Source organism: Belonocnema kinseyi, chromosome 3, assembly GCF_010883055.1.
Source record: "Belonocnema kinseyi isolate 2016_QV_RU_SX_M_011 chromosome 3, B_treatae_v1, whole genome shotgun sequence".
Lineage (NCBI taxonomy): Eukaryota > Metazoa > Arthropoda > Insecta > Hymenoptera > Cynipidae > Belonocnema > Belonocnema kinseyi.
The window spans coordinates 1,251,110-1,263,493 of NC_046659.1; the positions used below are offsets into that span (position 1 = coordinate 1,251,110).

Genomic DNA, 12,384 nt, shown 5'->3' on the forward strand with positions numbered 1-12,384 from the left:
TAAGGACAACCGCAGGATTTCGCCGGGAGCGGGTGCTAATCTGGAAAATTGCACCCGCTCCTAGCGAAATCGCGGTAAAATTTCAGCCACAACCACGTCTCATGACCGTGAGATAGGTGGTTACAGTCTGTGAAAGAATCAATACAACGACGCAACACAAGCCTCGTGCACCCTAAGAACACGGAGCGACCTCAGGACTACCGCCTTCTGCACTTTTCCCGCAAGTGTTTTAGCATATTCTTGACACGCATGGATGCTTTTTAGGCCATTAGCAAGTGAAAGCTTGGCACCTCCAAGAGCGCCGATAATTAGGACGATTAGTTTAACAGAATATTCCGGGTACAATCGTTGCAACTCCCTTATAAGGTCTCGATACCTATCTTTCTTTTCATTCTCCTTGGTTATGATGCTTTTGTCAGCTGGTGCCGAAAATTCGATAACGAACATGGTTCGCTTCTTGAAGTCAAGAAGAACCATGTCAGGCTTAGAGTGAGCAACAGAAACAATTGTCGAGAATATAAAGTTTCAGTATATGCGGAACTTCCCATTCTCGACAATTGACACCAGACTTCAATCCGGGCGATTTAAGGAAAGCAAACGGTAGCTCACAAGACATTGACTGATCCTTCACAGAAACGCTCCTTTGCTAACTTCTGCGTAATTCCAGACCATTTCAAAAAGAGTGTCTCTTCCATTTGCAACTCTATGGGCTGTACCCAGAATAATCCTGTTTTGAAGACATTCAAGACTCAATATTCCGTGACCACCCTGACGGGCTGAGACGTACAGTCGCGGAACGGAAGACTTAAGATGCATGCTTTTTTTCATGTGCATAACCTTTCTTGTCCCGATATCGAGGGATCTGAGCTCGTTCTTCGTCCATGGGACTACCCCAAATGAATAGAGTACTACCTTGCTTCAAATAAACCTTGGCGCATTTGTCTAACCCAAATTTCATTCCAATTTCCTTAGTATATCGTACGACAATCCCTATAGCTAGATGTAGTTGCTCTTTGTTTTTAGGATAGATCGTAACATCGTCCATGTAAAATACATGAGTGACCTTATACTTTCGATCTGCAGGTTTGCCGTACAAGTACCCGTTGGAATGGCGAAGTGCTAGAGATAGTGGCAATAATGTAAGGCAAAAGAGGAGTGGGCTCATGGTGTCGCCCTAAAAGACACCTCTCTGAAAGGTGACCTTGTTAGCTGTCACACGATTTTTTCCAGATGAGATAGTAAATCTGGTTTTCCAAAGCGGCATCAATCTCTCTATGCACCAAACTATTTGTGAATTAACCTTTAAGATTTCCAAAAGACAGATGATAAGTCTATGGGTGGTCGAATCGAAAGCATCCGATAATCAATTCAGGCCATCGATAGATCACACTGGTAGAATGCTGCATCTTTACAGACACATCTATCGATGAGCAGGTTCTCCCGGCATTCGGCTACGCCTTTCTTTGAGCCTCGTTGTTCATACATTTCTTGCCACACAGGTTCAATTGCCCGAACAATCCTATCATTTAGACTAGTTGTGAATATCTTATAAAGTGTGTTCAGACAAGTTATTGGCCTGTAATTCTGCGGGTCAGCTAAGTTGCCTATTTTCGGCAGTAGCCTTGTGCGCCCTTCCACCAACCACTCCGGAAGCGGCTCTTCTGACTGTAAATATGAGGTGAAAATACGGTGAAAATACGGGAAAATACGGGTTCTAGACTTCTCTTCGCGACAGAGTGTATCCGTATTTCCTCAACAATATGCTGCCTCATGGTCAGCAACCTTGACTTGTTAAGTGTGTGATAACGGGTCCAGAGTTCGCGCGCGAACTTTCGAACCTTGGCGGTAAAATTCCTGCCAGATGGGATGTAGTCAATCACACACTGGATGCGAGGCGCGTACTGTCTTGCCCAGCCTATCTTTATGGCAAGTCGATACATTCGTCTTTTGGTCTTATGATCAACCGTTGGTTTTGTTTTACGGTTCGCATCGGCCAAAGTTCTCGCTGCATTACACACACAATAAGTGATATCCCAGAGGTAACCCCGTGCAGGGTCTGCACTCGCATCGTAGCACTCCAGCAAGTCGTGATTCAGTTGCTCCGTCCACCCAAAGGTCGCGAGATCCCGCCGATCCATCGCATTAACTCCAGTTTTATTGGCTCCCCCAGCTCCAGATTGGTTGGCATTAATGGCCGACTCATTGCGGATAGAGGTTCCCTGTAACAAGGATTTCTGCTGAATATGGTTACAAAAATAAATAGGCAGTCGCGAACAATTGTCCAGCTGGATTGTTCCCAATTTGGATGACTCAATTTTCATCAAAATTTGAATTGGGCAAATTAATTCTGCATTTACAAGTATTGAAAATGGCCTTGAGGCGTTGAGAAAGCCGTTCTTGCTTGATCGTCGGGGTGCGTTTCAACTTGTTGACGTTCGCTCGCTAAGTCAAAGAAAGAGAAATATTGTGCTTCGCCCAGATAGTCTAGAATTTCTGTAACATTGGGCAAGGTATATGCATCACCTATAACTTTTTCGTTGAGCGCCCTATAATCAATAACAACCCGGTATTTATTTTATTCTGAGGCTTTCGTCCTTAGGGATTATCATTAGTGGTGAATTATAGAATGATTTTGATGGTCCGATGTTTCAGCTCTTAAGCTGTTTTTCGACTGCTTGTCGTACATCTACGGTCGAATCTTGACCTCGTGGATATTGTTTTCATTGTATGACTATGTCTTCAGTTATCGGTAGTCGGTGTTGCACTAAGTGGGCTGCAGTTAGTTTCTCGCTATTTGAATGAAATATATCTGAGAATTCATTTCTCTATTGTGCAATGTATTCTTTTTCCTCGGTGTTTAAATATGAAAGATATAAACTGTTGAACAGTCGCCTCACGCAGAATGTCGAGCTGGCCTAAGGTGTTTACTCCGTGGTCGTTTATTATATACATTGTAGTAAGTTTGTACTAGGAAGAATGCCTTCGGATAGCGGAATTCCATTGCAATCAGCAAGACTGCAGAGGAATCTTCTAGTTGCTCCCGTGTACACAAAACTTTGTGGAGTTCTCCAGATCCCTAACAGTTCGTGAACGCTGCTGAGATTTGAAGCTCTTCGGGGCGTCCTTCTGAGGAGCTAGATTGAAATTAAATTTTTTGATCCTTACTGTCAGAGGGCACCAGCGATGCTGTCCTTGGGAAATTTGCGTCTTTCTTTCTTTTTTTTAGAATCCGCGTACGGAATGTACGGGTAATATGAATACGGAAAAGGATATCTCGGATATAAGAAAGGCAGGCAACTATGGCCTGCAGGTTATCCAGGAACACTGTTGAAACATTGGCTAATCGTACCTATAGGTGAATACTGTTAACTCTGAAGTGAAGTTATACTTTCTCGACATGCACGCCACCAAGGAACGTCCTTAACTCACTTAATAATTTGTTTGTTTTTCTTAGCTCGCGTCGAATTATTTGTGCTCTTAAAGTATTATTTCTTGTATTTTTCTTTTAAAACATGCTTTGCTTTGATCAACTTTATCGTTAAACTAAGGGATGTTATATTTATCTTGTTGAAGTGTGATTTGTTCGAGAAATGACAACATTGCACCCCTAGATTCTTATTTCATGACTAATTTGAATCTTTATTTTGTTTAGGATTTAAATGTTTAGTAGTCACGTTTTAGAATCGGAGAATGTTTGATCAAACCCCCTAATTTTTTTAGTTCAATAATTCGATTTATTAACCAATATTTATCCAGGTAACCAAACGCTTGTAAAGTGTTACTATTACTTGATCTACTTCCGAAACAGAAATCAACATGTCGTGTTGGGCTATTAGTCGTTCTGATATCTTATAAGACATTTCAGTCCAGGCGTAGTATAAATTAGGGTTCAAGTTGAGTGGATTCTTGTATCACGGGAGGAGATTCAATCTCAGTCTCTTTCCGTTTTAACTATTATTGTGACTTTTTACCTGCACGTCTATATGATTCTTTAAGGGGACCTAAAAAATATAATTTAGCAGACTCTGCTAAATTACGTGTGATAGCACGCTCGTTCCATTCACGTATTTTTATTCCGGCACGATGCTTTTGCTTATGTGCTTCCTTGCGGGGTGGGGAGTGGTTAAGCAGGGGATGTGCATTTTTTTTCTCTCTCTCTCTTCTGCTCCCTTTGCTGTACGTGTATGCGAGTCAAGTTGATGATTTTCATCTTGCGTCTCGTATTATAAGTAATTAGTTTTGATATGTGAGCACTGTTTTAAAAACAATGATCTAGAATAAAGGTATTCCTTCGTGAATAATTGGTGCTTTTTCCATGAGGCAGTCTAATCTGTGATGTAATCCGTTGAAAATAAAAAAAACATTTATGTGTGAGCGAGAATTTGTTTTTTGTAACTGAACAGTCGAATGATAAATTCACAGACGTTATTGGAATCTATTTGTGTGATTATTGTCGGAGATTTATTTGTCTTCGTTACTTGCGCGGCAAGCCTGCATATCGAAAGTACAAGGTCACTCATTTATTTCACATGGACGATCTTAATATCTATGCTAAAAACAAAGAGTAACTACATCTAGCTCTAGGGATTGTCGAACGATATACTAAGGAAATTGTAATGGAATTTGGGTTGGACAAATGCGCCAAGGTTTATTTAAAGCGAGGAAAACTTAGTGGCATCCCTAAAGATCCTGAGCTCGTTGATGGAAGCGGAGGAGGCGGCTGAAACATTCGGACTTAACTTCAGTATTAGGGGTGAGCAAAATGCATCCAATCTTATCTATCTCGAGTACTCACTCCTGAAAGCGCGGATTAAGAAATCACAAGAGAAAAACTTTCGTGAACAGCTCTTCGATAAGAGGATGCACAGTGTCTTCTACAGAGATGTGAAGGATCAGTCAATGTCTTGTGAGCTAAGGTTTGCTTTCCCTAAATCGCCCGGATTGAAGTCTGGTACGGAGGGTTTCATTTTTGCATGCCAAGACGGCGTCATTTTCACCTTAACATTCCGTCGACATATTTTGAGCCAAGACATTCCTGATGATAGCTGCAGGGCGTGCCATGCACAACCCGAGAATTTAGCTCACATACTATCTAGTTGTCCAACTCACGCGGGAACGGCCTACATTCAAAGGCACAATGCGGCACTAAGAGTTCTTTATTACTATCTCTGTCACTCTTACGACATTAACCTTAATATGGCTCCGTTAAATGCTCCTAGGAAAATCGAGTCAATTGTCGAGAATGGGAAGTGCCGCATATACTGAAACTTTATATTCTCGACAATTGTTTCTGTTGCTCACTCAAGGCCGGACATGTTTCTTTTCGACTTCGAGAAGCAAACCATGTTCGTTATCGAATGTTCGGCACCAGATGACCAAAACGTCATAGGCAAGAAGAATGAAAACAAAGAGAGGTATCGAGACCTTATGAGGGAGTTGCAAAGATTGTACCCGGAATATTCTGTTAAACTAATCGTCGTCATCATCGGCGCTCTTGGACGTACCAAGCTTTTACTCGCTAATGGCCTAAAAAGCATCCCTGCGTGTCAACAATATGCTAAAACACTTGCGGTAAAAGTGCAGAAAGTGGTAGTCCTTCGGTCCTCCGTGTTCTCAGGGTGCACGAGGCTTTTGCTGGATCGTCTTATTGATTCCGTTACAAACTGTAAGCACCTATCTCTCGGTCGTGAGACGTGGTTGTGGCTGAAATTTTATCCCGATTTCGCTGTGAGCGGGTACAATTTTACAGATTAGCACCCGCTCCCGGCGATCAGGATTTTAATGTAAAGAAGTAGGTGTATAAGAATTTGTGTATTGGGAAACTCGATGGTAGTACGGATATTCTTGTAAACGGAATTTGGTTTGTAAGTTAGTAAAGATCTGCTACGTGTTCCGACCATTAGGTCGCGCTACCTTCATTAAGTGCCGTGAGTGTTTTTACGAATTTCTTTGTACTGAGAAAAAAACAATTTGTAATGTTAAATCTTCCTGCTCGATTTCGGATCATACGTAATTTTGACATCTGTGGCGTTGACTTTTAAAATGGTAAAATTTTTGTATTTCTTTTTATGTGCTTATGTGGTTAGGTTGCGTATTTAACATGCGGTCATCTTCTTTTCTTTTCTGTATCGTAAATTTAATATAGTTTTAAAACTTTTTGGATTGTAAAATGATAATTGTGGCCTTGCGGTGTTTCAATTTTTACAAACCCATCCCCATTTTGATACTGATTGTAAAGCGAATTAAAATATTATAAGAGTTCAATCAGTGATATTTCAATGAAAATTTGGATATATGTATTTGAGTAAATGCAGGATGTAATCTTTCTGCCCTGGGATTTACGAACGTCGTGTGCAATAAAGTAGGTTCGCCAAAAAGGAAATTAGCAGCAAGTTATCAAGTTTCTCACATACCAAAGTCAGTCGAGGACCAGGTGAACCGAGCTTACATTTAGGTTTGGAGAGGAAGCGTAAGGATCGAGGAGAGGATCTATTTAGGAAGTCTGACTGATAGAAATACGGTGTGATTACGGTCGCCAGGTTTACTTTAAAGTAAGTTAAGGAGCGTAGAAGAATTTCGAGATTGAATGTTTTATATGTCACCGTCTTTGATCAAGGTTTCAGATAAGAATCAAGTAGAGTTTAAACGATGTTTAAACGATGGCAGGAAAATGACGAGCACCTTCACCAGGTGATACGATTTCTCAGCAACCCGTAGTTCGCCAAGCGGAGAACGAGAGAATGGCGCAGGTCCTGGAAAAAATAAAAACTGATACGGCCTTCTGACAGCGTCGCCAAAATTGCACTATGTTTGGGGACACAAAAGCCTAGAAGTACTGATGCAATAAGTAAATAGGAACCAGAAATTTTTATCTGCGATCCCCTCTCTGGGATTCTCCCATGGAATAGAGCCGGGTATTCAGCTAACGCACTTCCTTCTTTTTTTTGTGGTAATTTAAGGTTAGCCCAATGGGGTAGGGGATTTTCCGGCAAAACATATCTTCAATCCTGAAATTGACTGCTCTCCTTTATTTAATGGTCGGTAAATTAATTGATCTAAATTTAAATTGAGGAGAAGTTTTAAATTAAGATTGTTGGGTGGGAGGTTTACTCAGAGAATTCCAGAAGCTCCTAACTTCAGATTTCAATCCATATCTTCTAAGGTAAGATAGATTCAAACAATAAATTCATATCAATTTGGAAAACTGAGCTTCTTTGCGAGAATAGAATTCTCCTTTCAATGTTGACAAGTACTTCATGTATGTTTTTACTAGGTTTGCCTTTTGACCCTCACTTAATTCTCAGGTATCGTTGCTGTTCATATAGCTCAGACTTTTCTTTCCCAAAACGTTGCCCAAACGTTGGTCAATATTTATATCATAGTCTATCATTATGATTTGAAAATAATAAAAATAAAAAGAACGAAAGAACAAAAAAAAAGAAGGAAGGGAATTTTGTTGGTTTCTTTCTTGTATTTATTTCCTCTAATTTTTACAGTAGCTGTATTTAATTGTGGTTGTCCAAATTTATTTGTTTCATTCTTGGTCTTATTTTCCGGAAATCTATACATTAAATTGATTATTAAACGTTCAATTATATTTTAAACTTCATATTAATTATTTTTAATTTAGGCCATCAAGGTGTACGAAAGCGTGGTCTGGCAATCCTAAAGTTCCGGGCATTAGATTACTTAGTAACAATTTATTGGACAAAATGTGGGCCGAATGTTTTAAAGGGCGTTTTTTGTCGAGGCAGTCGCTAACCCGCACAAAATAATAATAATTGTGGAAAACTTACGCGGAGTGATCACACGAAACGAATTTCAAGCAAACAATTTAAAATCTGTTTGGTGATCAATAAGTAGTTGAACAGTTTCACTAAATTTTATAATCTTCACTATGCCCAAATAATAACGTTTATTTGATTACATGGAAGCGTCCTGCTAGCTGAAGCGGGGTAGGACTTAACCCATGTTTTTATTATAGAGACAGCGAAACTAGCACCAATTTCACCTATTGAAAATAAAAGACAATTCCATGGACGAGGAATCATCAAAATTCTCTAGTATGTATGCCTGCATGAGAGTCCATATTATTGAAGAATAGTAGTAAAGCCAGGACTTATATTCTTCGGGGCAGGACAAAATTTGGCAATTTGTCACCATTCTAAGCGGGTATGACTTGATGATGGCAATATAGTGAATCTTAAATTTAAAAGAGACATCGTAGAGACGTCCCACGGTGCACTGCGGTACTGACCGACGAACTATTTCTTCCCCAAAAAAATTATGCGCAATGTGTTTCGGTTCCTTTCCGGAAAAACGGAAGCAACCGCTCTATTTTCGTTCATTCGTTCTCTTACATTCAGACTGCGTATTCGTGAAAAATTCAGAATCGGAAAACTAGAAAAATTAAAAGATCACCCGACAAAGTTTTGACTGATAGGAATTCTCAAAGGGGAGGAAGAAAATTTCCAGGTCAGAAACACTCTTGTTTTTCTCATTTTCTTGCCTGAAATTGTCTTTTTCTTACACAGTTTGTTGAAACTGTCAAAGGGGTACCCAACTGCCGGAGGTTCGATAATTGCCCCGCCATTAATGATAATAACTAAACTGTGAGTTTTGTTGATTAGCTTCAGTGTGTTGTTTCTTTATTAGTGGGATCAATAGGAAGTGGAATTCGCGATTCCTTTTTTCAAAGAAATCCTAAAAAAACGGAGTGATCACCCAATATCAATATTACGCAATATCAATATTACAGTTCAGTATAATGTACTTTTCTTAGCAATTGTATTTGAATTTGCGATGATAGTTCGCATTTATAATTCTTGTACAGATTTAATTCAGTTCTCCGCCAATTAAATTTTTCTTATACGAAGTTGAGTTCGTTAATGACTTGTTCTCACGCCAATGTTATTCTTATCGCGCCACTCGGCTTCAGCCAAAATAATAAAATCAGAAATTAGAAAATAATTTCAGAAGTCAAAAAGAGAGTTATAACACCTATACACAAAAAATGATTCTAAGATAGTTAAATATAAGTTTAGAGGCTTTCAAAGAGTATAAAAATTTGTTTTTTTTTAAGGAAACAAATGGTTAAAGGCTTTTTTCGAAAAAGAAGTTTTAATTTTGATTTTTAGAAAAAAATGTCAAAATAAATGACAAATCTTGATAACAATCTAAAAGTACATGAGAATAGCTTTTATAACACATTGTCCTAAAAGTCGAATTATGTCAGGCTAAGAAAAGTTACATTAATTTGAAGGTACGAATGTACGCAAAAAAGTGAAAATTTCAGATACCTGTACATGGAAACCTTCTCTGTGTTTTCTCGGATAGATATTATATAAGCAATGATTCTCTACGGTGGGGCACTCTGGCCAGTTTGTGTTGCTTATTTATTTCCGTTATTTTTATTATTTCTTTTGTTTTCTTGTGATATTCCAACGGCCTGAATAAGAATCCCAGAAATCGGCATTGGTCAGCGTGAGTTTTCGCTCAAGATTTCTTATGAAATACTGAGTGATGGTTTCCTAACAATGAACATAATTTCCCTTTTTCTTCCCCCTGCTTTTCATGGGTCGAAAAATTCATCAGATAACACGACATCGGCGCGTGATCACTTCGGCTGGGGTACAAGTTTTCCTTAGCCGACACGTCTAGGTTCCTTATAGCAATTTTTTTATTTATATATTATTATATTATTTAGTTATTAGGTTTGATATGTATTTCCCAATTTATGTAACTAATAAATATATCAATAACCTTATCTTTGTTGTTTTACTAAGTTAAAAGATATTCGAGGCCTTTTAGTAATCGTCTTTTTGTTATTCCTCGTATTTAAGATAAAATAAGCCCTCGAATTCAGATGCCTGCGTGCCACCAGAGAGGAGAGCGTCAAGTCAGTCGTTTGCACGATGTCGCAGGAGGTAGGAGCTTCCGTTCTGCCCTTTTCACGTGAGTGGGTGTACAATAGGAACCACATAGAGCAAGATACGCTCTACAGATAAATTACTTCCCCACCTTCCTCTTGTTTTTTTCATTCGTTTTCTTCGTTGAATATCCATTTCTTAACCTGTACTCTTTTTTATTTTTTTCTTTGCTATTCTATAAGCCCCCTTTTAAATTTCGCACTAGCGCTCAGCTCTGCTTCCTTCAAACTTTACAAGACTATCACTCATTTCCGCACACAAATATGTTAGGAGGCGGTCATCGTGGTATATATCAATTTGGCGACTAACGGGAGGCTCAGAAATAACCGCACTCCTATATACACGAAGGCTTCGGTCGCAGGGCCATGCATGCCCAGGTTCCACCGTAGCCTCCTCTCGGCTTCTTTCAGAGCGCTCAGCTTACCCTCCCTCCGTATTCAACGAAGAAATCTGTTTTCCTTGAGATATGATAAATCCTCTGAGCTTTTCGAGCTTCCCTCTACACATAAGCATATGATAGGCTGCCTTTATCGCGACAAATATTATTCTTTTTCTCTTATTATCTTCATTTCATTCATATCATCTAGTTTATTTATTTGATAAATTCCTATTCTTTTGTTTATTTTCCATATTTTCTGTATCTTTGGTTTTCTTTATTTATTAATTATATTTTCACTACCTGCTTTATTTCCTTTAATTTATTTGTGACTCAAAAGTTCATCTGACTCACTAAACGCGGAGCGAGAAAATGTAGCCGTAAATGGAGTCGTTTGAATTCTCAGAGTTTCTCCACTCTCTAAATGTGTCTGACTTTGACCGATTCTTCAATCGCTTCCACTGAGAAATTAGCTTGCCAATCCGAAGGTCCCTTACCTCGCGGAAGGTCACATCTATTTATTCCATGTATTCAATTTATTTCTCTTATTTTCCTAATTTTTTTATTTCCTCTATTTTTTTAATTCTCTTATTTTCTGTATTTCCTTTAATTCGTTCCCTTTATTTTGAAAAATGATGTGTTTTATGGTTTTTATGGAAGTGAGCAGAAGTAGTGACGAAGAAAAAATATAAGATGAGGGAAAAACGGAGATAGGAGAACGTTACTAGAAGTAAATAAGAGAAAGACAGGTAAGTAGAAGATGTACAGGAAGAGGAAAGAAGAGGCGTAGAAGAAGAAGCATTGGTACCAGAAAAAGTAAATAGAGAGGACAGCAGAAAAAAGGGGGTGAAAAGAGAAGAAGTGAAGTAAGAGCAAATGGATTAGAGAAAAAGGATTACGAGTGGGAAATCTTAAAAAAGAAGATGCATTTCAAAGAAGAAGCGATTTATTCATTGAAGAAGACACTTACGATAACAATACTCAAGGGCATGACTACATCATAAACATTATGACAGTTAGTTTTTTTGTGGTTCCTGTTTATTCTTCGGAGTGACTCAATTTAAAACTTCATGCGACCCTAACATATACATAATGAAAAATTTTTTCATAATAATAACTGCGGCATTTCGCCGGGAAAGGGTGATAACCTGAAAAACTGCATCCGCTCCCCGCAATATCGCCGTAAAATTTCCGCCATGACCTTATCTAACGATCGTGAGATGGGTGGTTACAGTTTGTTAAGGACTCAATACGATATTACGGCAAAACACACCTGCACCATAAAAACATGGATTAAATCCAAAAACGACCTCCTTCTGCATTTTTTGCCGCAAGTGTCTCAGCATCTTGTGGACGAGCAAGGATGCGTTTCAGGCTATAAAGCAATAAAAGCTTGGCACCATCATCTTTGGGAGCATTCAGCAGAGCGGTATTAAGTTTAATACCGTTACAATGACATAAAAGATAATAAAGCATTCTTTGTGCCACATGGTGCCTTTGGATGTAGGTCATCCATGCATTAGTTGGACAGCTAGATTATATGTAATAGTAGATGTTCGTGGTGTGAATGACGCGCTCAGCAACTATCATCGGGAAAATCTTGACTCAATGTATGGTGTCAATGTGTCAAAGTGAAAATGACACTCCCTTGGAATGCCAAAATGAAACCCTCTATGCTCAACTTCAATCCGGATGATTTAAGGAAAGCAAGCGTCAGCCCAACGACATCGATTGATCCTCTACATTTCTGTGGAAGATGTCGTGCATCCTCTTGTCGAGAATCCGTTAAAGGAAGTCTCCTTTTCTTTTCTAATTCGGGATTTTGGGAGTGAGGTCTAGATATAGATAAGATTTTATGCATTTTACTCACCCCTAATGTTGAATTTAAGACTGAGTGTTTCAGCCGCTTCCTCCGCTGCGTTGTACAGAAACTCTTCCTTGCTCATTTCTTCGTGCTTCCTGACCAATTAAAGAAGAGGGTCCCGTCCATTTGCGACTATATTTGCTGCATCCAGAATAATCCTGTTGCAAAGAAATTTAAGATATAGTATTTTACGACCACCGACCACGTTGCAAGGG

At 39.0% G+C, this 12,384-nt stretch overlaps 1 protein-coding gene across 1 annotated transcript in view; it reads left to right on the plus strand.

Annotated features, from left to right (window-relative positions):
• Window positions 1-12,384, plus strand: part of LOC117168932 — a 139,910-nt gene that overhangs the window by 117,773 nt on the left and 9,753 nt on the right. The gene's annotated exons all lie outside the window — the stretch shown is intronic.